General features: G+C 43.2%; 1 long non-coding RNA gene across 1 annotated transcript; it reads right to left on the reverse strand.

The window, feature by feature from the left end:
• Positions 1-24354, reverse strand: LOC138743966 (uncharacterized). The gene is made up of 3 exons (XR_011345146.1): positions 24270-24354; positions 12952-13035; positions 1-128 (listed from the first exon to the last, which is right to left on the reverse strand). It is a non-coding gene; the product is annotated as an uncharacterized lncRNA (long non-coding RNA).
• Positions 24355-27726: the final 3372 nt, after the last annotated feature.

The raw sequence follows: 27726 nt of genomic DNA on the forward strand, positions 1-27726 counted from the left end.
AGTTGTCCTTGTGCCGCTGAGTGCTCGTCTTTAGGCTCCTGTACCTTTTCCCGATGGTAGCAGAGTGAAGAGGGCATGGGCTAGGTGATGGGGGGTCCTTGAGGATAGGATGATAGGCCTTTGAGGATCTGTCCATTTCCAAAATGATATTAATAGATTCTCTTTAGTCACTACAGAAGCAAGGTGGTAGATGGCCATTAATGTCTACCTCAAGCATGAAGGTAACTAATAATCAATATGCTTAACATTCATTTGCAACAGTGTACTATTAATCAACCACAATCAGACCGAGAATCGTGATTACTTAGCTTTAATCACCTTAAAGTGTCAGCACAGCTTGCAGGTTGCTGGCCTGGTTCCAAGACAGGTACTGAGTGAGGGATTTGGCCGTTTCAGCCTTTATGGGGATAACGAGGAGGGAAGAGTTGCAGGTTCAGGGATGGGCATAATGGTAGCACCACAAACAGCCTATTGATGCAAGATATCCTGAAACACTAACTCTGCTTTTCTCTGTCCGCTGGTGCTGCCTGACCTGCTAAGTATTTGCAATTAAAGTTTTTTTTAAAATTTCAAACTTACATTGCAGCATTTTGCCTTTGGACTCTGTTCCTCTGTTCACTTATGACATCTATCCCTTAACTTTGTGCATGCAGTTTGATTCCTTGGCCTTTAACTCCCAGCTGGAAGATGTATTAATTATTGTGGGCGCTCTGACATGTCCTTCCTAATTTGAAAGCCTGATTTTTAATTTAAACACTGCCCCAAAGTCCCGTATTTTATTTTCTAAGGTCTATACATTCTCACTTACGTAATCTCTCATTCAATTGAATTGAGGGTTTTTTTATACATACAGATACTGTGAAAAAACTTGGTTTGCATGAAGATTTATGGAGGGGGTAAATGTCCACGTCAGCTGCAGGCTCGTTTGTGGCTGACAAGTCCGATGCGGGACAGGCAGACACGGTTGCAGCGCTTGCAGGGGAAAATTGGTGGGTTGGGGTTGGGTGTTGGGTTTTTCCTCCTTTGCCTTTTGTCAGTGAGGTGGGCTCTGCGGTCTTCTTCAAAGGAGGTTGCTGCCTGCTGAACTGTAAGGCGCCAAGATGCACGGTTTGAGGCGATATCAGCCCACTGGCGGTGGTCAATGTGGCAGGCACCAAGAGATTTCTTTAGGCAGTCCTTGTACCTTTTCTTTGGTGCACCTCTGTCACGGTGGCCAGTGGAGAGCTTGCCATATAACACGATCTTGGGAAGGCGATGGTCCTCCATTCTGGAGACGTGACCCACCCAGCGCAGCTGGATCTTCAGCAGCGTGGACTCGATGCTGTTGACCTCTGCCATCTCGAGTACTTCGACGTTAGGGATGAAAGCGCTCCAATGAATGTTGAGGATGGAGCGGAGACAACGCTGGTGGAAGCGTTCTAGGAGCCGTAGGTGATGCCGGTAGAGGACCCATGATTCGGAGCCGAACAGGAGTGTGGGTATGACAACGGCTCTGTGTACGCTTATCTTTGTGACGTTTTTCAGTTGGTTATTTTTCCAGACTCTTTTGTGTAGTCTTCCAAAGGCGCTATTTGCCTTGGCGAGTCTGTTGTCTATCTCATTTGCGATCCTTGCATCTGATGAAATGGTACAGCCGAGATAGGTAAACTGGTTGACCGTTTTGAGTTTTGTGTGCCCGATGGAGATGTGGGGGGGCTGGTAGTCATGGTGGGGATCTGGCTGATGGAGGACCTCCGTTTTCTTCAGGCTGACTTCCAGGCCAAACATTTTGGCAGTTTCCGCAAAACAGGACATCAAGCGCTGAAGAGCTGGCTCTGAATGGGCAACTAAAGCGCATCGTCTGCAAAGAGTAGTTCACGGACAAGTTTCTCTTGTGTCTTGGTGTGAGCTTGCAGGTGCCTCAGATTGAAGAGATTGCCATCCGTGCGGTACCGGATGTAAACAGCGTCTTCATTGCTGAGGTCTTTCATGGCTTGGTTCAGCATCATGTTGAAGAAGATTGAAAAGAGGGTTGGTGCGAGAACACAGCCTTGCTTCACGCCATTGTTAATGGAGAAGGGTTCAGAGAGCTCATTGCTGTATCTGACCCAACCTTGTTGGTTTTCGTGCAGTTGGATAACCATGTTGAGGAACTTTGGGGGGCATCCGATGCTCTCTAGTATTTGCTAAAGCCCTTTCCTGCTCACGGTGTCGAAGGCTTTGGTGAGGTCAACAAAGGTGATGTAGAGTCCTTTGTTTTGTTCTCTGCACTTTTCTTGGAGCTGTCTGAGGGCAAAGACCATGTCAGTAGTTCCTCTGTTTGCGCGAAAGCCTTAACTGTAGTGCAGGAATAAAAACAGTGGCACCTAAAACAAAGATGCAGGGTAGTGTTAAAGAGAAAAAATACAGCTAGATGGTGGAAAGCATCAGTTTATGCTCATGAGGAAAGAAACCATCCTTGAATCTGGAAGTGTGTGTTTTCAAATACTTGTATCGTGCCAGGGAACGAGGGTAGCAACATCAGCGAAGAGTATCTCTGGAATGAGTTGCTCCAATGTCTTGTGTGGGACTGTAATCACCACAGGTTGAACAGGTTGCCATTGATGCAGTATCGGATGTAAACACTGTCCTTGTTATCAGGGTCTTCTGAGCAGCATCATGCTGAAGAAGGTGGTTGAGAGACTCAACGCTGCCCTTGTTGCCTATACAGAGTCAGGCTTGCAGCATATAATATCCTGCTTTGTGAAGGCTGCCGACCTCTTTGGACTGGAAGTCGGCTTGAAGAAGACAGAAGTTCTCCATCAGCCTGCACTTCAGGAAGAGTACCACCCTTCCTGCATTACCATCAGCGAGACTGAGCTGAAGACAGCCCACCAGTTCAGCTACCTAGGGTACACCATCTCGTCAGGTGCCAAGATCGTTAAAGACTGGCAAAGGCAAACAGCGCATTTGGCAGGCTGTATAAAAGAGTCTGGAACAAGAAGCTCAGAGATCAGTGCCTACAGAGTCATTGTTCTGACCACTCTCCTGTACGGCTCCAAGTCGTGGGTCACCTACCGTCACCACCTATAACTCCTTGAGTGCTTCTACCAGCGCTGCCTCCGCACCTTCCTCAACGTCTACTGGAGTGACTTTGTCACCAACAGTGAAGACCTCGAACAGGCGGAGGTTACCAGTACCAAGACTGTGCTGTTGAAGACGCAGCTACGCTGGGCAGGGCACATCTCTAGGATGGAGAATCATCACCTGCCCAAGACTGTGATGCATGGCAAATTCTCCACTGGCCACCGTGACAGAGGGGCTCCAAAAAAGAGGTACAAGGCCTCCCTGAAGAAATCCATTAGTACCTGTCACATTGACCATCAATAATAGTTTGCTCTAGCCTCCGATTGAATGGCCTGGCGACACACTATTCACCAGCCTGTCTCCTCCTTCAAGAACACAAGCAGGGCTGTCCTTGAGGACAAAAGGAGATGAAGGAAGAACCATGACACAGCAGCACCAAACCCAAAACAGAATTTCCCTCGCAGCTGCTGCAGCCTGGCATGTCTGTCCCACATCAGCCTGGTTAGCCACCAATGAGCCTGCAGCAGATGTGGATAGCCCCCTTCCTAAATCTTCATTAGCGAAGCCAAGCCATGAAAAAAATGAGGATCTTCTGCCTGAAGAGACGGGAGAGAGAAGAGAGATGACATGGTGACTGAAGCATGGCAATTTGATGTGAGCTGTTCCAATTGTTAGGTCTGCTTTGTTCATGAATGAGTGAGACAAACACCAGGCTGAGTCGAAATCAGGGTTCTTTGTTCTTTATTACCGGATTGTAACACTTGCGACTAACAAAGTTAGCCGGAGAATGCATTCTGCCGTTATCAGCAAAATGGTGATTTTTTATACCCTTGGATACATGCTTAGAACATCATCATATCATTACTTGTCCAATGACTAAAACTGTTGCTATCCTTTCCCTGCTAGCTTCCTGCCTCTCAATCCATCAATGTCTCTCTTATCTTGTAAGTACAAGGATGCATTCTGTTACTCCTTAGTACTGGGTGACTCCTTCTCCGGTCCCATCTCATGATGTTTTACCTAACAGGAGTACAAGGACACCTCCCCTTCTTGTTACTGCCCTGTACAGGGTAACTCCCTACACATTCCCATCTCATGATGTTTTACCTTACACCAGCAGGATCTCTCTGCGCATTCTTCAGAACTGAATGCTTGCACCCCTGTTCACATCTTGGTGAAATACTCTGTGCTCCTTCCACGGCTGACATATTCTTTCCTGGATACGTTTCCTGGGAGAGGAGTCCATGACACAGAAGTGGTCAAAAAAAGTCTTTGTTCAGCTGTGGCTCTTCTATTCTCACTCTCTGCACACGACACTTCATTGGATATTTTGGTAAGTGCTCATGTGTATTCCTTTTGGTCCAGATTTCAGAGCAGCTGTGTCCAAATTCATTTGCCTGGATTTGGAAAAACATTATTGCTGTCTCTTTGTAATTTAATCTCTCTTCTGCATGGTTAATTATGGCTCGAATTTTTTTTCCTATAATGTAGATATTGTATATATATCCCTCTGTTGTTATCTGAGTAATATTGTCTTATAAATATGTAGTGAGCTTTTGAGACCTCAGTGCAAATCTTCCTTTTCAGTCACGTGTCCACATGTTAAAGAAAGAGCAGCATCCTGCTGTGAGAGAGGATCTTAAATGTGGAGAAACTTCAGGGAGCTTCTTTCCACCAGACTTAGTGGTGGAAGTTTGATGGCTGATGTACCTGGTCGGAGAGAGGGTTTTCATAGAGACACGTGGCCTTCAGAATCAAAGTTTTGAGCATAGGGAGTCACAATGTTATATTGAAGTTGCTTAGGACGTTAGTGAGGCCAAATTTGGCATATTTTGTGCCGTTTTCATCATCTAGCTAGTGAAAGATATCAATAAGATTGGAAGAGTGCAGAGAAGACTTACTAGGTGTGATGCAAACAAGCTCAAACTACAAAGGCATTGACTACACGCTTTAATTGCTTAAAACTGGCACACAAGGTTCAGTCTCCCTTCTGGCTCCATGTGCCTACACAAGGGCCGGCGTGAGCCTCTATATGGGACCGGTGATTGGCAGGGAGTAGGTTACCAGGTACAGTGGGTTGCCCCCTGCAGTCAGCAGGCAGGAATGCAGACAGTCCAGTGGTTGTATCACCACACTAGGATGTTGCCAAGACTTGAGGAACTGAGTTAAAGGGAATGGTTAAGCAGGTTAGGACTTTATTCCCTGGAGCATAGAAGAATGAGGGGAGATTTGATAGAAGTGAACAAAATTATTAGGGTAAATGCAAGAAGGCTTTTTCCAGGGAGGTTGGGGGAGACTAGAACTGGAGGACATGTGTTAAGGGTGAAAGATGAAATGGGATCTTCTTCACTTCGAAGGTGGTGAGTGTGTGGAATGAGCTGCCAGCAAAGGTGGTGGATGAGGATCTGCTTTCAACATTTAAGAGAAGATTGGATAGTTACATGGATGGGAGAGGTATGGAGGGCTGTGATCTGGGTGCAGGTCGATAGGACTAAGCAGAAAAATAGTTTGGCTAGATGAACTGAAGGGGCAGTTTCTGTCCTACAGTTTTCTGTGGTTTTCCAGACATCATGTTGTGTGGCATTGCAATGATGCAAAATGGGATCCACGTCTGACAGCTTAAAAATGGGCATCCTCAAGGTGCTGTGGATCGTTAGGCAGCAGGTGCACCTTCGCACAATACGCGACAAGGCCACTGAAACCATCCTGCTTATTGAGCAGGTGGATTGCAAAAGTGAAAAAATAGCAGATACTTGTCCATCCTTTCTTTAACTGTCCCTCTCCACCTTCCCCACTCTATCACTTTAAAGAGCTTTCGGATGGGTGAAGGCTGTTGAATGGAAACATTATCTCTGTTTCTCCCTGACCAGCTCATTGTTCACATTCAACTTTCCTGCATCTGCCTTTTTTTGTTGCTTTTTCTTTATTGATTTTATTACCATTTTCTATCTTCCGTTAATGATAATGAATTGCAGTTCTTGGTTCATTTGTTTCCTTAGAATATCAGCATTAATATCCTCTTCTACTGTGAAAGCTGACACGAACAGATAATATTTAATGACTTTGTGCTTGGTTTGGAAGTGAGGAGTTGGGGGGGTGGGGGGGCGGGTCAAAATCAGGAAAAAGTCAGGACACAGGAAGCTGGTTCCAACGCTGCAACTAACTACTCGGCTTCAGACTGCAAGATAACCACATGGGATAGTGGGTTGTCGATTTCAATACATTAATCACTCAATTAGAATGACAGTAACATGGCCTGTACAATTAAATTGGCTGAAGGAGCTACTCAGGATTCCTGGAACTTGCAGTAAATGCAAGGTGAGAATGCACCAACAATTGAGGGGCTGGAAATTTGTCCATTAGTGTTGGCAACTCACAACTGCTCTCATGCATCATTTGTGAAAGGTTTCCTAAAAAGCGCTTGCACTGTGGCCAGCTCTATCACAGTGGAGCACAGTTACTGCAGAGAAATGGATCGGTGGTCAATCCACAGGACCATAAAAGTGGCAGACAGGATCACTGGACTCTCCCACCTCCAATCTCCTCCCCCCCATTGATGTGATCCCTCTGAAGAGGGTGCGCAAGATCAATGAGGATCCTTCCACCCTGCACACAGCATCTTTCAGCTGCTCCCATAGGGGAAGAGATACAAGAGTATCAGAGCCAGGACCGCCAGACTGAGGAAGAGCTTCTTCTCAAGGACAGTGAGACTTCTGAACTACCGAAGGAACTGCTCACACTAACCATCCGAGGTGCTCATTCACAAAACAATGTTTACTTATTTATTTTTATAGATAAAATACTTGTCCTGCATGTGTATTATTTGTCTGTGTGTGTGTTATGTCTGGTTGTGTGTCTGCATATTTTGCTCCAAGGACTGGAGAACGCCGTTTCGTTGGGTTGTTTTTGTACAAACTTGACTGATTGAAAATGTACTTCAACACTTTGAAGGTTTGCATGTGTCCACCAGACAAATCTACTACCAAGGGTGTGCCTCATGATGTTAACTTCAGCCTGAGGTGGGGTTCGGCGATGACAACAGCACCTACAAGTTCTCCAATAATAGGAGCAGCAGGGATTACACCATCGGAGCTGGTGCAGGAACCCCTCCTGCAGCAGCAACGCCATCAACAGGGCCAGTGGTGGCAGGGCCAGTGGTGGCAGGGCCAGTGGTGGCAGGGCCAGTGGTGGCAGGGCCAGTGGTGGCAGGGCCAGTGGTGGCAGGGCCAGTGGTGGCAGGGCCAGTGGTGGCAGGGCCAGTGGTGGCAGGGCCAGTGGTGGCAGGGCCAGTGGTGGCAGGGCCAGTGGTGGCAGGGCCAGTGGTGGCAGGGCCAGTGGTGGCAGGGCCAGCGGTGGCAGGGTCCCGGCAGTCACAGCAATTACATTTTTCCCCCTCATCAGGAGAAGAGCAATCCACTTGGCCCCGGGTCAGTGGGGCTTAAAGAAAAATGGAAATGCCATGACCAAGCCCACAACTTGTCACCTCAGGTGAAACCTGCAGCCCACCAGAAGCACACCTGTCTATTCCATGTTTTCCTGTTGGCCACTTGTTTCCTCCCAGCAATGTGCTGGAGATTATTAGTGAGTCTCCTTGTCATCTAGCCACACAACATACAAGATGGCTTGCTTACCAGGGTGTCTGATTACGGATCAGGACCCTTTGTTGTTAATGAGCCATAACATGGACAGTCTCTTTCTCTCTCTCTCCATGGACACTGCCTGACCCAGAGAGACCCTCCAGCTGGGTTTGCTCATTAATTCCACCATCTGCTATTCTTCTGTTTCTTCAGTGTGCAGGTGCTTGATGGTTAGCACAGACCCAATGGACTGAAGGGCCGACTTCCACGTTTTCTGTGCTGTCTCTGACAACGATCCATCTCCTCTAAGTGAGGAAATATCTGCACATCTCAGTTCTAAACGATCAATCCCATATTCTACTTGCTGAGCGTAAGAGCCACGTACGATAAACTTCAAATGTTTGAGAGCCCCAAGACATTAAAAAAAATACATGCACGATTTTACTCTTACATACATGCAGTGTGAAGTGAAACTGGTGTGTGTGTTATAAGTCGCTTAAGTTTTGTGTTACTTGGATCTAGCATGGAAACAACTTCAGCTATATTCCTCTTTTTAAAAAAAACAGTCATTGGAATCTGGGAATTTCGCATGATGTATCAAAACTAGTTTCAGTCGTATCAGATTCCTTACTAAATGTTCTCATCTATGTCTGCTGGCTATTTAGTGATGATTTTCACACAGTTAACTTGTTTGTCTGCAATTCTGATTTAGGTAGATCATAAGACGAAATGTTCATGTGATTTGTTTCATGTCGTGTAGCTTTGTAAGGACTCAGTAACACATTGCAGATAAGACACACAGGTTTACCCTCCCTTAACGATGAATCCAAAATCCCCCTCCTACTCTGACTGAAAATTTCAGTTTCCATCTTCATACCTTTGCTTCTTATAATTTCTTGATGCCATCTTCCTTCACAAAATTCTCAGACACTCGTAGCAAAATTACCTTATACATGTGTGTAATAGTCAAATTTTGTGGACCGATTTTTAGGGTAAAATTTAAGGGGTTGACTATCACATTCATACTACTTTTGACCTTGGTAAGTAGCTGAGTCTCTCAGGCGGTTGGGAGTTCCGATGGGCGGATGGCCAGGGCCTAGGTGGGAGACTGTGATCGGAGCATTGGGAACTCGGATGGGCAAGGTGGCCAAGGCGTTGGGAGCTCCAATGGGCAGGTGGGTGGGCCCTAGATGAGAGACAGCAATGGGGGTACTGGGAGCTTGGATGGGCTGTACTTGTACTCCGCTAATTTCACTGCCCGCCACATAGCCACAAGCACCACAATTACATGATTGCAAGCCATGCCCACAAACACGACATGGCCAACATACTTCCACGAGCCGCACATTCATGTTGACAAGCTGCACGTAGCTCGCAAGCCACTGTTTGGCCACCCCATTCTATAGAATGCACAAAAGTGCTGGAGAAACTCGGCAGGTTCCACAGCGTTAATAGGAGTCAAAGATATAAAACCAATGTTTCAGGCCTGAGCTGAAACGTCAGTTGCATAATCTATGCCTCCTATTAACGCTGTGGAACCTGCCGAGTTTCTCCAGCATTTTCATGTATTAACTTACATTCACAGCATCTGCTGACTTTCTCGTTTCAATCCCATATTTGAGGAGTATAAGCCTGGGTGGAGACTCCTTAGTTGGGGATTCATCCTGCTCAGATCTACCCTATTCAACCCTCTCATTTGCACATTAACTTCATTGACCTCTCCATTCACTCCTCAAACCTGTTGAAAGCAGAGGACTGGATTTTCCCAATACTAGGCCTCTGTTATATTTGAATATTATATATTTTTGAAAGCACAAACATGTGCCCTCCCCAACCCTGACACAAGGTCAGGATCCACCTCCAGTGTGGCCTGCTTTTGGCAGCTGTCGGAGTGTTCCGAAGGCAGGGTTTCAGGAACGTGCCATCAGAGGCCGAGTGGCTACTGTTATCTAAGTGCCACTAAATTGCCATTCCCTTATCCTGTTATCATCTCTCTTTTGGAATAATATCCTTGTTTTAGGTGCTGCTATTGCACCTCCATTTGTATGAGAAATCCATTGTGATTACCCTTTTCCATGGGATCCCTAACTACAAGATGGTTAATTTTACCTGTCTCAGTCCACAGGACCACATGTTCTCTTATCGCATGCTTGGTTACATGCTGCTTAAGAAAACAATCATGGCTGCATTCTATGAACTCCTCCTCAAAGCGGTCTCAGCCAACTTGATTGGCTGAATCTGTGCAAGTTAAAGTCTCCCATGACAACTGCTGTTCCATTGCAATCACATTTCTGTAAAGTCCACTAAATCAGAATCAAATTTATTCTCATGAACAAGCCATGAAGTTCGGTGTTTTGTGGCAGCGTCATAATGCAAACCTAATTACTTTCTAGTTGTGCCACAAGTTCACTGACCTTGTTTCAAAGGCTCCAGTCGTTCAGATAAAGTGCTCTTTTCAAACCTGGTAATCTTGCATTTGACCTTCCTGTGGCCCTCTTGTACTTTTCTCTTTTCTAAGTTTAGCTTTGGTCACTACATTGTTTCCCTCTGTCTTTCTGCATGGATTCCCATCCATATAACAGTTTACAGTGCGGAAACAGGCCATATCGGCCCTTCGAGTCTGCACCGGTTCACTTGAACAACTCCACTAGTTCCCCCCTCCCACTCTCCGCCCATAACCCTCCAACCCCCTCATATCCATGTACCCATCCAACCTTCTCTTAAATTACAGAAAGGACCCTGCCTCAACTATCTCCTCTGCCATATTACTTTAAACCTTTCCCAACAGCACCATCAAATAGTCCTCCTGGGGTAATGATCCCTGTCCTGTCCAGGATCTGCACTGGTTTGGATTGGTGGTTGACTGAGATCTGTTATCACCTTTTCCTGCTCCCTTTAATGTTCTTTACATCCTTCTGAGTTGCCCCGGCCCAAATTATTCTTCACACTTCCAAATGCCCCTTCCCTTAGTTTTATGTTAACTTATTTGTCCATTGTGATACATCTCTTGTTCTTAATAAAAAATATCTTACGGTTTGCCTGCTCTGTTCACAGCTTTAGTTACTTTTCCAATTTCTATCTGTTCTTATCCCATTAAAGGCAGTCTTACCAAATCAAAAATCTTAATCATTGCCTTTTGTGTGTCCTTTTTTATATTTAACAGTGGCTTCAACCATATTGTGTTCAATGTTTGATAAACATTTTCTTTTTTGATTAATAACTACACCTGACTCATTGCTTAACTTGATCTCTCGAGCTCTCATTGGTTCTATTACAAATTGCTTCAGAAAACGACCATAAATGCATTCAAGCTGTGGGCATCTTGATGAGATTGTCATGTAATAAAGCAGAAAATGTAATATTACATGAAATTTTCTTTAGACTACCACAAGGCAGACAAAGATTCACCATCAGCAGAAACTGCCTTGTGTCCCTCACAGTCAGAGAAAGAGATGCAAAAGAGAGTAATTGAGTGTCCACAGATTTGCTTCCAGCACTCTCGCTGCCACACAGCCTTCGGTCCAAACTATCAGCAAACCAAGCTCCAGATACTCACCTCTGACATGATCAGGAAGCCTCCAGCACCCTTGGCACCCTCTCTCATCTCGATTCTGATCCCCGGTCTCCTGCAGCCTGCTGCAAGCCCCTTGACTGCAGTTGCCAGCAGCCCAGAGCCCGCGTGGGTTCCTCGCCTCATTCATTAACAGCTCAATTCCTGTGCGTTCTTCATCCTTAGAACCCTTCACTGATCCGCCACTGTGGTCACCTTCTTGTGGGACATTTCTTCTGGTGCCCTGCGCCAGTCCTCTGCTTCCCTGGAGTCTGCAACCTCTCGAGGCACAGACTCCAGACTCCTCTATCAGGCTGTCTAAAGCCTTATAGAGCTGATGACTGCCGGACTGGGTGGTTGGACCCCACTCTCCGTGGGTCAGCTCCAGCAGCAATGCTGCCATTACAGCACATCCTGCAGTACCAACATTATTTACTCGGCTTTGGTCAACGTGGATGAAAACTGGTGTTTCTCTCAAAAGCAAGAATGTTTTTGCAGAAGGTGGCTTTTTTGTGTCAGGATCAATACATTCTGTTATTTCACTATTGACACTACAGGGCTTGAGGCAGGTCCTAACACAATTAAGCCATTTGCAAAACAAAAGTGCAGGAGAAACTCAGCAAGTCCTGCAGCATTTATAGGAACCAAAAGACAATCAGCTTGAATGTTTTGGGCCCAAGTCCATCGGTGGGAATTGGAAAGACAAGTTGATGCCTGTGTAGAGTGGGAAAAGGCTATGTGACCTGCTGACCTTCTCCAGCACCTCGTGGACTGCTATAGACCCCAGCATCTGCAGATTTTCTCTCTAGTTATGTCCTTTGTTTTTCTAAACACAAACTCTGTTTCCTGTCACCTTGATCCCTCTTAATAGCATAGTAATTCCTGCATCTATAGTTTTATTTTTGATTTTCATGCCCTTTTAATAAGTTAATAATGGTATTGTTAGCCAATCATCCACTCTTCTTCCCATTTCCTCATCCTTTCTAAAGACTTCAAAACTGGAATAATTAATTCAAGAACCAGGTGGCAGCTGGGCTTCTGCACGGACGTCATTACAGCTCTTAATCTCTACTGGAGCCTCTCATTCACTCTATTTTTATCCTCGCTGTGAGCAGCTAATCCTTAATCTGTGCAAAAGGCCCAGACCTGCCCTCTTGCCCAGATTGTTGATTCCTGCTGCAATCATTTAAACTTAGCATTTTCTTTCCCAGCAGAATCAAACTCATTGATTATGATTGGGGTGGGTCAACCATTACACACATTCTACTTTTGACCACGATAAGTACCTGAGTCGTTTGAGGCATCAGGAGGTCGCATGGTGAGGGGGGGGGGGTTGCGTGGCTGGGACTGGGTGCTAAGTCTGTAGATGGGGCCACACGAGCTCCAGTGGGTGGGCATCCTGGGCCTAATCAAGAGTCCCCAGTCAGGACTTTGGGAGCTTGGATGGGTGGGCTTGGGCCAAAAATAAGGGGTAGACTTTTACATGGGGTTGACTATTACACAAGTATATAGGGTACATTTACAAATTTAAAGTCTCTTTTATAAACTAGTTTCTGCTTTCCAACAGGGCCATGGATTCAGGTTATCCCTTTGGTGCTCATTAATGGTTCTAGAGGTTCATGGAATAGAACCTTTCATTTATACAGTGAAAGTAAACTGGATTCACCCTACTGATCCATTTGTCAGTATCTACCTTTGATCGTAATCTTGAGATTACCCACTGTGAGACCCACTTTTTTCCCCCTCTTCAACTGGCAGGAGCCTGCTTAGACCACTGACCAGGTATTCCTCTTCCGAGCCTCTTGTTCCTGGGTGTCTGCATCAAGGTCCCCTTCACTGTAGCCTCAGGTAGCCAACCAGGATCTAAAGTTAGGGTAAGTGGGCACATAAAAAGGTGTCGCGACACATAGCAAATAATTTTAAATTCATTATACATTTTTATTTTGTATTTAGCATCAAAATACAAGAAAGATGCAATTTTAAAGAAAGCATTATTTTGTATTTAAAATCAAAGCATAATAAAAAACACGTTTGTTATTTAATTATTTTAGATTTTAAACGCAAAATGAAAACAAAGCAAAAATGTAGGAAGCAACTACAACAGTCTCTTTCGTCTTGGCATCATTCTAGCAACGTAATCTATGACTTTATGCAGCTAACTGTCTTTCAATGGAGACCAAAGCTAACCTGGGCAATCTATCCTCGCCCATTGTAGAATGAAGGTAGGACTTTGTTTTTGTGCCGGCTAAACAATCGTTCTGCAACTGTGCCTAGTTATTGGTAAGGTCAGAAAAAAGGTGGTACATGTGGACATGGAACACATGTCATTGGCAATCATAAATTTTAGTAATTGTTGATGGTCAGTTTCTCAACACTTGAATTTGCCTTACTGCTAGTGTTCATTCTCTCTTTGTACATGTCTTTGAATTAAAGAAGTTCTCGTATGATTTCAGTTTGACTGTCGATGACGTCAGAGAACATGTCTGCTAAAAATTCTAATTTGTTCACATTATCTGTGTTGTCAAAATGCTTTGGGTCTAAACCACTAAATTCGGAAGCCACATTTTTAAAATGTTCAAATCTTTTACTTGTGCTATTTATAGTAGGATTCAACTATGAATTACTGTTCCATTTCGCAAGGATAAAGAAAATTGATCAGTTCTGCTGCTATCAATAATGGAATCAACAATTATTGCAAAGTACTTAGCCACCTTGATTTCAGTTTTGATAGAACCTGACCTGTTAAAGGGACTGTATCAGATCATTTTGTATGTCAGGGCTGAGATATGTTTCATTTTGATCACTCAAGAAATAAATGTTGCTTCAGTAATGTATCATTTTTGGCAAACACCTTAATAAGTTCCAAAAAATTACCTTCATTTGTACTTGGGGAACCTAAACCTTGATACTCGCCTGTCCCTGTTTTCCCAAATAGAGAACCACATCCACAATCTGGGTTGGAATCATCCTATTTTTTCTCTGTCTCTTTCCTTTCGGCCATGACAAGGCCCGCCAAGACAGATGAAATTTGGTAAGGAAAATAATTTTCACTTTTTTTTTGTGACATTTCACTTTTTTTCATGTTTTTCAATTTTGTGTGACCCTTTTAAAAAAAAAAATCTTGCAACCAGTTTTTTGGATCACTTCAGCCATCCGACTGATTTGCAAAAAGCCAACAGGAACAAAGTGTTTGCTGTTGGTGAGTAAACCAGCCAGTGCCTATCCATTTTACAACCACATTTAACTTGTTTCTTGTACCAAGTTGCACTGAAATGACATCCAACTTCATCCTTTGGAAAAACTTTCAAAGTTATCATTAAGACCTGGCTGACAAGGGCCCAACTCAAGAAGAGCACATACTAGATCAGGTGTGGATCTTTTGGGTATTCCATATGTGTATCAATGATCGCTCATAGTCTACTGTGTCATCTTTGTCCTCTGGATTTTTTTTTTTTTTTTTTTAACCTTATTTATTTTTGCTTCCACCAATATGTTTTCATCACAAAGCTCACAAAGGGGATGAGAGAGAATTGGAGCTGAACTGGAGTGCACTATTACTTTGTTGCTCTCTTTCAAGCACAAGTACTTCAGCAATGAAAGCATTCAATGATGCAACACAGAAAATATCCATTCAGCCCAACATGCCAATGCACCCCTCTGGCAGAGCCATCTAATTAATCTCACTTCTTTCTTTTTTTTTAATTTTTTTATTTTTCACACCATAAATCACATTAGCCATGATATACACTATTTCTTTTTCACACATATACAGTGACTTTTTCTCCCCCCCCCTTTCCTCCCAAACCACCCCCCCACCCCCCCCCTCATCCATTTTAGGTATACAATCTAGGTTGCATTAAGCCAGTCAGACAATGCTGTCATTCAACAAAATTACACCAGAAATTCTACTGAGTCCATTCTTTTCTTTCCTTCTCCTTCCATCAACTTAGGTAATGTTTGTCCCCGGTAGGTTTTCGCTATTGTATTTAATGTAAGGCTCCTATACTTGTTCGAATATTTCAATATTATTTCTTAACCAATATGTTATTTTTTCTAATGGAATACATTTGTTCATTTAAATTTGGTAGTTTCTTCCTTTTAATTTGGTTATGTATTCCATTAATATTTAAAGACATATAGTTCAGCGTAGCCCTTTTATATTTTGTTTATCTTCTCTTTCCGTTTTTCCCTCATTACCTTTCCTCCTTTTCCATTTCTGTTTTCTTATTTTCAACTCTTTATAAGACAACATTCCTACAACATCTAACATTTTCCTTATTCTCCTATTTCTATCTTATTTATCCCCAATCTCCCCTTCACCTCCTGAGTTGTCCTTTATCCCTTGTCGGACAACCACATCTCCCCTCTCCATTTGGATTTGCGAATCCACTCGCAAGCGTCAACTGATTTTGCAGTGACCGCTATTTCCCCCCACCCCGCCTCCCCCAGAAAAGATTTCACTTTTCATATGTCACAAAGGTCACTCTTTTAATTCCCTCCTTATTCTCTCTATTCCATTACCTTCCCTTATTAATTCTTGTCTATACTATCTATATTTTCCTCTAAGTACAGATACATTCACGTATGCACATTGTCTCTATTCACTCTTATACCTCTTTACCCGCATACATATCAATCGTGATCATTTTTACTCTCATTACCCGTCTTCATCCCTCAGTCTATTTTTGTCTTTACCCACATACATATCAATCTTGATCATTTTTACTCTCATTACCCGTCTTCCTCCCTCAGTCTATTTTTGTAATTGTTCTGCAAATTTTCGTGCTTCTTCTGGATCCGAGAATAGTCTGTTTTGTTGTCCTGGAATAAATATTTTCAATACCGCTGGATGCTTTAGTATAAATTTATACCCTTTCTTCCATAAAATCGCCTTTGCTGTATTGAACTCTTTTCTCTTCTTTAGGAGTTCAAAACTTATATCTGGATAAATGAAGATTTTTTGCCCTTTATACTCCAGTGGTTTGTTGCCCTCTCTTACTTTTTCCATTGTCTTCTCCAGTACCTTTTCTCTTGTAGTATATCTTAGGAATTTTACTACAATAGATCTTGGTTTTTGTTGTGGTTGTGGTTTAGAGGCCAATACTCTATGTGCCCTTTCTATTTCCAATTCTTGCTGTAGTTCTGGACATCCTAGGGTCTTAGGGATCCACTCTTTTATAAACTCCCTCATATTCTTGCCTTCTTCATCTTCCTTAAGGCCCACTATCTTTATGTTATTTCTTCTGTTATGGTTTTCCATTGTATCTATTTTTTGAGCTAGTAGTTCTTGTGTCTCTTTAGTTTTTTTATTAGATTTCTCCAATTTCTTTTTTAAGTCTTCTACCTCCATTTCTGCTGCTACTGCCCGCTCTTCCATCTTGTCCATTTTCTTTCCCATTTCTGTTAAGGTCATCTCCATTTTATTTATTTTCTCTTCTGTGTTGTTTATTCTTTTTCTTAAATCCTTAAATTCCTGTGTTTGCCATTCTTTAAATGACTCCATGTATCCTTTAATAAGAGCAAGTATATCCTTTACCTTGCCTATCTTTTCTTCTTCTATTTCACCATACTCTTCCTCTTCTTGTTCCTCTGGGTTGACCATCTGTTGTTTCTTTGGTGCCCTTTCCTCCTCTTCTTTCTTGTTTCTATTGTCTTCTGTGGTCTCTTCTTGCTGCAGGTGTTCTGCAGCTGTCGTTGCCGGCTGTGGAGATCGACTCCCCAGCTGGTCCCCCCTCCCGTCGGTGTGTTTTTTTTCATTCGCATCGCGCATGCGCGAAGTATCGCGCATGCGCGGTTGCGCACTTTTACTCGGCTCTGCGAGCCATTTTTGTAGTCCATTATTTACCGACCTGAGGGAGCGGGTTTCTCTCTCCGCAGCGGGCCTCTTCGGACAGGTAAGGCCTTCACCTTTTTCCTCTTTTGTCTTCTCTTCCTCTCTTCTTACCGTTGCTTTCGATTTTTCTTTTTTTGTCGCCATCTTCTTTCCACCTTTATACTCACTTTTCTGTAACTTTTATTTCTGTGCCTTTGTGTTTTCTCTTGTTTTTCCCGACTTTTCTGGAGAGGGCTGGAGTTCACCGTCCGGCCACTACTCCATCACGTGACTCCCCCTCATCTTTGTCCTCTGGATGATGGTCTGCTGAAGTGGTCACATCTTCCAAGGGCTCCACTTCCACCAGCTGTGCAGCCGCAGCAGACAGGGTGCTGTCACCAGCCCCTAGGTTGAAAGTAGGTACTAGCAAGTCTTTAGAGGGTTTCATCTCGGGTGCGAATACAACATCCTGGCACCGTTTCCATCTCCTGTGCTGAAGGAAGGTAGTAAGTCTTCAGAGGGATCCACCTCTGGCACAGCAGATATCGTGTGCTTGTTGAATAAAAAGAAGACACCCAATCTCTAGCATTTTAATGATTCTTTTTCTGAATTTGCAACTTCTTTCTGTTCCACCCAGATAGTTTCTTAGTGTTTTTCTCCATGGCATTTCTTATCAGGAAAAATAAACTGTGACTACAGTGCCAAATGTCGGGGGAATTATTATTGCACCCATGGTAGGAGAGCAAGGAAAGTGTTTTGGCTAGGCTATGGGTGCTGAAGTGTTTTGGCTTGTAAACACACCCATTTCTCTCACATTACTACACTATACATACAAGCAATTGTACTCCACATTCATTCATTTAAGGTTTCAGTAATAGTGTCATTATGTATGAAAATCATGTATATCTGGGGTTGCGACTTGCGAAATTCTGTGGGATCATCCAGCATCAGAGAGGAGGTTTGTTTTGGTTCCACAGATGCCAGGCTGCCAGTGGCCACCGGTGCATCACAGGAGACTGAGCACACAGTTCAAAACACTGGGAGGTTGGTCAAATAAAGTAATGAATAAATCCAGAATATTCTTCCAAGACCAAGCGATAAAGTTTAAAAAAAACAATTTATAAAAAATGTGGCTTGACTTTTATCGCACAAGGGAACTAAAGAGCAAAACAAAATTGTTGAAAAGGCCCCACTTTGGAAGAATGTGCTCAGGGGAGTGGTCGTTTCCCCAGCTCTTCCTCTAGCTACGCCATTGTGGCCAGTGCAACATTTGGAACTCTCACTTGATTCTGCTGGCAAAGCTAATTGTCTCACCAAGTACTCAACACACTACAGGGACACAAAGGACAACAGAAGCTGGAATCTGAAGTTTAAAAAAAAGCAATCTGCTGGGGGAACTTTGTACATCGAGCGGCGTCAGTGCAAGGAAGGACGTTGTTGAGACCCTTCATCATGAATAACTACTGTCCCTCTTCTCAAAAGTGTAAGACTCGAGCATTGATCACCACAGAACATCAGTTTTTACATCTCGCCAATGAGATAAAATCCTATTTATGCCTATTTTCTGTTTACTGTTGACCAATCTTCTCTCCATTCCACTCCAATATGTTGATGCGACACCAGGAGACTTTATTTTTCACAATCACTATTGTTGCAACGCCTTATTAAATGCTTAACTATCATATGCCATCAATTCCCCTTTACCCGCAACACATGTTGCTTCCAAGTATTTGTCAAACATGACTTCCTTCATATAAAAATGTACTGACTTTGCTTTAAATGTTTTGTTGGCGCCCTATTGTAACACCATTGATAATAACACCGCTGTGTGGTGCACTGTTAGCCAGAATCAGACACACACAAAGATAAAGACTGTACAACAGGCTTTAATCCACAAAGACTTCCACAGAGCCAGGCTGGCTGTGGCTGCAACAACTCTGAGTGAGGACTCAGGAGGCCGGTGCAGGCTTATATCCCGGAAGGTGATTGACACCGGACCGGGTAGGGCTTGATCCCCTCAGGCCGACTGATTGCCAGCTGGCCAGGTGTTGTCCTGTCCCCCTTACACTCCTGCAGGTACAGAGGTTTCCCCCTGCAGTAGGCCGGAGATGTACCACCACACCCTGCTCTTTTTCAAACCAATGCCTCAGCATTTCTTACATCTACCTGACAGTGCAGTGCACCCTCAGTACTGCACTAGTGTCTGCCTGGCTTAAGACTACAATGGGAATTGAATTGATTTTTTTTTAATCTCAGAAGTGGGAGTGCTGCTGCTAAGTCATAGCTTGCAAATGGGTGCAAGTCTTATTAGTGACTGGTTATTGGTAACAAACCTGAAACTCAGTCCTTTCAAACTTGAATTTCACTGGCTGAATTTATTACAGTAAACTTCCCCGATTGTATAAGTTACCATCTAGCTCTCAGTGACACCCTCATACCTCAGATGCCTTATCTGAATAAGAGCTCGGGCCAATTACTTCCAATGAATGCAGCAAGACCTACTGAGTTTCTCCAGCATGTTTGTGCATTGCAATCAGCCCCAGCATTTCTTGTTTAACACCTTTGTGAGCGTTTTATTTCCTTTGATGAGACGACCAAGCCACATGACAAGATTTTTTTTTGTGTGAGAGTAAAGTGGTGTTGGGTGTGTGGAGTTCAACAAGAGAGAGCATCGGCAGCTGCTGGGGTAGAGTGGGATACATACTGGAGAAAGTCAGCACATCACACCAGGTTTGAAGGCCCAGGCCGGAAACGTTGGTTATCCTTTACTTCCTGTGACCTGTTGAGTTTCTCTAGCAGGCTTGTGTATTGCTGGGTGTGTGGCTTGCATCAGTGAACTTGCTAAGTAATAAGGCAAGCAAGAATCAGTGCTTTTCCTCATATTGTGCACTTTGCGCAGTTCCTGAGAAAATTGTAGCACCATGGTCACTCAGTGCAAGGAAGTTGACACTCCATATCCTTCCTGACTTTTCAATGACTGTACTTCTGCATCGGAGCATCAAGTCCAGCTGGCACAACATTTAAAACTAGGACAATAGAGATGCAGAGACTTTCTGAGCTGGGCCAAAATCCAAGAACTACACCGTGCTACTGTGTGCCATTCACAATATATTACTGACTGTAATGGTGCGGAGAACAATGAATGAGGAACAAGCCCAGAGCACTTCATTTTACATGGTTCATTTTGGAGAATGGGAGAAGAACTTCCCACGTCCCATTATTCAGGGAAACCCATGTGAGATTTAAAGATTTTTTGGTAAAAGCTATTTGCATTTCTATAACCTTGTTCCCTGTACTTAGGACAGTTACTGTTTTAAAGTGGGGGAAGCAGCAGGAAATGTCTGTACAGCAAGGTCCCATGATTTGCAATGAAATGAATAACAAGGTCATTAATTTTTTTTAAAGAGTCCAGAATGTGAATGCAGGGTAGATATCGGAAGGACTTCAAAACTCTCCTGTGAAATAATATCACAGAGCAGAGATGGTGGAGAGAACCTGGGTTTGATGGTGAAAGGTAGGGATTGAAACATGTTGTATAATGCAACACTTCTGTGAATTGAATGGCGAGACAAAAAAAAAATGGATCTGTTGAAACACTCTGAATGGGATGTCTTTCCGGCTGTGTAGTAAATCACCCCATACTTCAATGTAAATGATAAGAGATAGATTAAGGAAAATGGATTCATGGGTATTTGTGTGATTTATTAGTGCTATGTTTTCCTAACTGGCATCTGGGAGACATCACAAAAGAATGAGAACGTTGTCTCTGCTTGCTTTGAAACGCTGCACTGGACATATCTCTGTACTTGGAGAAAAGGAGAAAGGATCTCCTCAATTTCAAAGAAAATTAACATGTTGCCAAATTCATATGACGTAACACACAAAAAAAAAATGAGGAGGTTAGAGTAATTCATTCCAGGGAGGATGTAGTCCTCTCAATGGAAGCTGGAAGAGGACTGCCTTTCCCCAGCTTCTGGGGCATGTGGTCCATTCGCATCCTGGTGCTCCCTCTCTCTCAAGAGGTAGCTCTGCCATTACAGCAACTCCAGAAGCACTGACATTTTCAGATCAATCTCCACGATATCAATACACTCCCTGCTTTTTCCTCCCAGGAGTCGTGCAATCCTCCAAATTTTGTGTTCAACCAGCCTTCTTCTTTCTCCTTTTCTTCTTTCTTTGGCTTGGCTTCGCGGACGAAGATTTATGGAGGGGGTAAAAGTCCACGTCAGCTGCAGGCTCGTTTGTGGCTGACAAGTCCGATGCGGGACAGGCAGACACGGTTGCAGCGGCTGCAGGGAAAAATTGGTTGGTTGGGGTTGGGTGTTGGGTTTTTCCTCCTTTGCCTTTTGTCAGTGAGGTGGGCTCTGCGGTCTTCTTCAAAGGAGGTTGCTGCCCGCCAAACTGTGAGGCGCCAAGATGCACGGTTTGAGGCGATATCAGCCCACTGGCGGTGGTCAATGTGGCAGGCACCAAGAGATTTCTTTAGGCAGTCCTTGTACCTCTTCTTTGGTGCACCTCTGTCATGGTGGCCAGTGGAGAGCTCGCCATATAACACGATCTTGGGAAGGCGATGGTCCTCCATTCTGGAGACGTGACCCACCCAGCGCAGCTGGATCTTCAGCAGCGTGGACTCGATGCTGTCGACCTCTGCCATCTCGAGTACTTCGACGTTAGGGATGAAAGCGCTCCAATGGATGTTGAGGATGGAGCGGAGACAACGCTGGTGGAAGCGTTCTAGGAGCCGTAGGTGATGCCGGTAGAGGACCCATGATTCGGAGCCGAACAGGAGTGTGGGTATGACAATGGCTCTGTATACGCTTATCTTTGTGAGGTTTTTCAGTTGGTTGTTTTTCCAGACTCTTTTGTGTAGTCTTCCAAAGTCCACCAGCCTTAGCCTTAGCCTTCTGTTTACCTACCCTTACCCCTTCTCTAACCTATCACCAGTCGTTATACCATCAGTGGTCCTGGCTAACATCTCTAACCCCATTCCAAGTGCCTGCTTTCCTTTAATTTTCTCTCTAAAAGCCTACCACTTTCATTTATCCTAATATCTAATGGTTGTGGTTTCTTTAAATCTCCTTCATTAGCTTCCCAAGAGCAGCTCAGAGTGTAAGCTACATCAAAATTCTCCTGTCCCTCTCTTGGCTTCTGAAATCTCTGCCCAACTGATGCAACTTTGCAATTGGACACTTAGAAGCAGGATTAAGTCCTTCTATAAACCATGAATCACCTCAGCCTCACTACCCCAATGTCCCTCAATCTCCTTAATATCACTGTCTAACCTAAATGGACACCTGGGCCTATGTGAAGGTTGTCAGGGCAGTGTTTGACAGTGTCTGAGCCTCCACAATCTTAGTGTAACAGTTAGCGCAACACTGTTACAGAGCTGGCGATCGGGACCAGGGTTCGAATCCTACGCTGCCTATGAGGAGTTTGCATGTTCTCTCCGTGTCTGTGTGGGTTTCCTCCAGGTGTTTCAGTTTCCTCCCACCCTTCAAGATGTAAGGGGGGGGGGGTTTGTAGGTTAATTATGTGTAATTGGGCTGCACGGGCTCATGGGCGGCGTTACCATGATGTATGTCTAAATTTAAATGTTAAAAAAATAAATAAATAAAAGTTTTTTCAAAATATTCGCTGTTCTCTGAAGGAAAATAAATATTCATATCTGTGTTTTGAATGGCCATTGGCCATTCTGTTCCAAACAAGGAGAGCATATTTCTTGCATGTATCCTGTCAAGACCCATAGGAATTTTGCATGTTAACTAAAGGTTCAGCGATCATTTAAAACTCAAGTGGATTTAGGCACGTCTGTTTAACCTTTCCTCAAGCCACGAAAATCTTTACTCCAATAATCAAGCTGATGATCCCTTGTTGCATCTTCTCTGTTGTAAGTCGATTCTTTATCTATACAGACCAGGCAAGTACATAATTTTCCACGTACAATCTTAACAGACCCAATCTTATTCTAGGAAGGCATGGTCTACACTTGTAGTCAGATCCCCTGACAAAGATGAACATCATTCCACCCCCCACCCCCAAAAAATTGCTTGCTGCCACAGAGCAACATTAATGATCTGGGGACTTCAATTTATTTCTTGCTCCTCATGTTATAGAATCGTACAGCCCTTCAGTCTATAGAGTCCACACCTAACCATAAAGCACTTATTTCCATTAATCCTACATTAATCCCAATTTTTATTTTTTGTACATTTCTATTAACTACAGCCAGAATCTACTTGCACCTACACACCAGGAGAAAATAACAATGTGCAGGTAACCCACTAACCTGCATGTCTTTGGGATATGAGAGGATATCGAATCCTGGAGGAAACCACGCGGTCAAGGGGAAAGATTTGACACTACAAAGGCAGCAACAGATGTCAAGATTGAACCGAAGCTATGCATTACTGTGCCACCCTGCTTTGGTTGCTGGTGAGTTTAATAGTGTATAGCGCGTTGAATGACTCAAAGACTTGTTGATTCAAATCAAGGCTTTTATTAACAAAAGACTGGAGCGTAGTACATCAAAGTCGACCAGTCCAGACTGACCTGGGTCTGGTTAGGAGCATCCCTTTATGACCTGGCCAGTAGGTGTGGCTACGGCTCTCAGCCAATCACTGTCGCTATATGTAAATATATACAAATATATACAGTGGTGATAGGATCCCATACATGGTTTATTAAACACATCTGAAAAACAAGGCTGATATTGGTAATCAAGCTATTGATGGTGAAAACCCATCTGGTTTGTTTTAGTGTAGGACCTGCCATCCTGACCTGGTTTGGCTCTTGTGGGGCTCTAGGCCACAAGATTGAATGAGCATGCCACTCACTGCAAGGAAATAAAAGGAGGGGTGGAACTAATTGTTGGTTTGACTAGAATATAAAAGCAAAAATGTAACAATGAGGCTTTACAAGATGTTGGACAGTCCGCACTTGGAGTACTGAGAGAAGATTTTGGCCCCATATCTCAAGAAGGATGTGCTGGTGGGGGGCGTGGCAAGATGGCGTAGAGTCTAGACGTGTAATCTCGACCTCTCTGGCCAGACTTTTAAGAACCCGTTTTTAACTCTTTGTTTTCAGGTTTAAATTTTTTAAAACTTAGTTTAAAGTATCAAGGAATTGTTATGGTAAAAAGATTAAACCTCAAGTACAGAAGAAACTACATTTTCGGAGTGTTGAAGATTTAGAGCCTAAACAGCCTACTACAACTTCAGGTTTGCTTTCTTTCAAGCCTAAACCACAGAGATTGCTTGTGGGAGTTGAAAAAATGCCTACTACTCACCAGGAGAAGGACATCGCTGGAATTACCCATTCTCAGGAGGAAGGTGCATGTGCCCCCGAAGTGGATCCGATTCTGGCAGCTTGCCAACTTTAACGGAGGGAGCATGCAAGAAGACGACTCCATTGCTTGAAATGTCTCAGGAAGTACTCCAATCTGAATATCTTGATCTCTTCCGTGAGTTTTTGAAACAACAACGGGTTGCGGGGGGAGACCAGCGTCGACCCCCTGAGGAAGCCGGGGTGCCGTCGCTGGGAGTCCAGACCCGCAGTAAAACTGTTAAAATGCCTGTTGTTGAGTTGCAGCAGGAGCTGCAGTTACCTGGTTCTGCCACTACGTTAGAGAAAGCAGGGCTGAGCTTTTCTGGATTACAATGTAAACAGCTAAGCCTCATCATTCAGCCTATGCTGAATGAAATGTCTCAGAGCCTCAGTTTGGAACAGGATACAGTTAAAATACGTGTGGAAGCATCTTGTGAGGATTTTAAACAATTTCAGGCTGCTTTTTTGGAATGTCAACAACAAGTAACTTCTAATACAGAAAAAGTGTTGGAGGTGGAAGAATCCATTAAAGAATTGCAAAAACGTGAGAGGGAGTTAGAGAGGAAAGTAGATTATTTGGAGAATCAAAGTAGAAGGAATAATGTGAAGATTGTTGGTTTGCCAGAAGATATAGAAGGACAAGATCCTCTTCGTTTTTTTACCGAACGGATTCCACAAATACTGGGGCAGGAATTTTTCTCTGGAGGTCTGGTATTGGAAAGAGCTCATAGAGCCTTAAGAAGAAGACCTCTGTCTGGTCAACCACCGAGACCCGTGATAATTCGATGTTTGAATTATTTGGACAGAGAAATGATACTTTGTCTAGCAGTGCAAAACGCGAGACAGTGACAAGCTCCGTTAATGATTCAGAATAGTAGAGTTTTTTTCTATCCTGATTTGAGTCAAGAGGTTATTCAGCGTCGGCGTTGATTTAATCCAGTTAAAGAAGTTTTGTGGCGTAAAGGTTATAAGTCTACTTTTCGCTATCCAGCAGTGTTGAAGGTGTTTTGTGGAGATTTTCAATCTCGGTTTTTTGAGAATGAGCGTGAAGCAATGAGTTTTGCTGACTCGTTGCCAGATGTAAGAGGACAAAGACGTAGCCCACCATTGTCTCCTAAAGAAAAATCCAGTTGTTCTGGAAATAGAAGAAACAGCAGAAATGGGAAAAATGGGAATGAAAAGAGTCCGTTCCCTTGAAATGGGGTTGCCGAGTCTGGAATTTCTTGGATGAAAAGAAGAACTTTTTTATTTTTATTTTCTTTTTATGTCATCATGATATCTTGTTGTTATTCTTTGTTTGGCTGGGGAGGGAGAAATTTGCTCTATGTTCTACTAGTCATCAGCCACTGGTGGGTGATCCACACCCAACTTCTGTTTAGGATTACTACCTTTTGGTAGTTTTTTTGGGGTTTTTTTTTTTCTTTTTATTTTTTTTGATTATTTTCATTTTATTTAGACTTTAATTTGTGGTTTCTTTTTCTCCTATTGGAGGGCCTATTTACATTGATCTGAGTCTTTATATATTATTTAATATATTATATATATTATATAATATTTATTAATAGGTGGTTGTTATATTCAGAATATTTACATTTTGATTTATATTGACTAGATTTTAATATGTATGCTTTACTTTTCTTTATTTTTTTCTTTTTTCTTTATGGCTCTCCTTAGGAGAGTTAGCTGAAAGGGGGGGGTGGTTTTCTTTCCTTTTTTTTCCTTTCTTTTTTAAAAATATATATAAAATATAATGTTCATGCTTTGTTTATTGTTATATATGTAACTTATTATCTGCATTTTGAACGAATAAATAAAATTTTTTTAAAAAAAGAAGGATGTGCTGGCATTAGAGATGGTCCAGAGGAGGCTTACGAGAATTATCCCAGGGATGAGAGGGTTGACGTATCAGGGGTGTTTGGTGACTCTGGACCTGTACTCACTGGAGTTTAGAAAGATGAGGGATATCTCACTGACCCTACCGAATATTGAAAGGGCTAGAGTGACTGAGTGTGGAGAAGATATTTCTGGTTGTGGGAGAGTCTAGGATCAGAACAAAAGGTCATCCCATTAGAACAGAGATGAGGAGACATTTCTTCAGCCAGCAGGTGATGAATCTGTGGAATTCATTGCCATGATGGCCATAGAAGTCAAGTCAATGTGTAGAGTTAAGGTAGGGGTTGATAGGTTCTTGATTAGCAAGGGTGTCAAAGGTTACAGGAAGAAGGCAGGATTGAGTGGAAAAATACATCAGCTATGGTTTGAATGGTTGAACAGACTCAATGGGCTGAATGGCCTCATTCTGGTCCAAAGTCTTATGGTTTTCTCAAAGTACAGTCATCAGAAAATTCTCCTCCTGTGCACCCAGAGTTATATGTTCTTTTTCCTTTTTAAACAGATGCATGATTCTACTTGGAAATGTGCACTAAATTGTTGTTAATATTGATTTGAAAAAGTTATTAAATTAGCCATTTATCAAAAATAAACTTGTTTTCTCAATGTATCCAATTCTCATTAGGTGATAACTTTGATGCCATGCATTTGTTCTGGGGTGGACATATTGTGTTTGTATTCATGTTTGGCAAATTCTGCTGCCACAGATCTCTGACTGACAGTGGGTAAAGACTATGACATTTTTTGTTCACACTGAGACACTACTGCGCTTCATTGCTCCCAGGCTTTCGAGCGGATATGAGGCAAGAATTGGCTGGTTAGTTTATGATTATATTGAAAGGTTTTGTCAGTAAGGTGGTTATTAATAAAAGCCAGGAAATCCTTTCAATTCAGTTTTAAAGGCCTTGGTTGCTCGAAAAATACCTGCTGACTTGAATATTAATTCTGTGCGAAAAGACTGGTGGTGGAGTTCTTTGTTTCACAGGTGAAGTCTATATACATTCTCCTTTAGAAACTGTAATGAAATCCTTTTGATGTCATGTTGCTCCCTATCTCTTCCATCCCTGCAATCTTCTGCGCTCTCGTACCTCCCTGAATTACTTCATCTGCTTATGGATAACTGTCCCTTCCCTGAACATTTTTTTTCAATTTGTTGATCATCAATTCTAATATCTCCAAATAGTCAAACAGAAAAAGTCTGCAGGCAAATGCAGAACACAAAAGTGCTGGAGAAACTCAACAGGCCACACAGCATCCACAGGAAGTAAAGGGTATGAAGTGCTAGTTACCCTTCCTGTGGATATTGCATGATCTGCTGAGTTTCTCCAGCACTTTTGTGTAGTCTATTTGACTGCAGACATTTTCTTTATGTGACTTGGTGTCTGTGGTAAACCACTTTTATGCCATGGTTGACTGCTGTCAGCTGGACATGCCTCCTAAGACCAATCCCACCCATAGCCCCTTGCATGCTTTCTCTTTGTTTCAATCAGTCAATGAGGTTGATGGTTGTTCCAGTCCTTAGTTAATAA

This window comes from Narcine bancroftii, chromosome 10, assembly GCF_036971445.1.
Source record: "Narcine bancroftii isolate sNarBan1 chromosome 10, sNarBan1.hap1, whole genome shotgun sequence".
Taxonomy (NCBI): Eukaryota; Metazoa; Chordata; class Chondrichthyes; order Torpediniformes; family Narcinidae; genus Narcine; species Narcine bancroftii.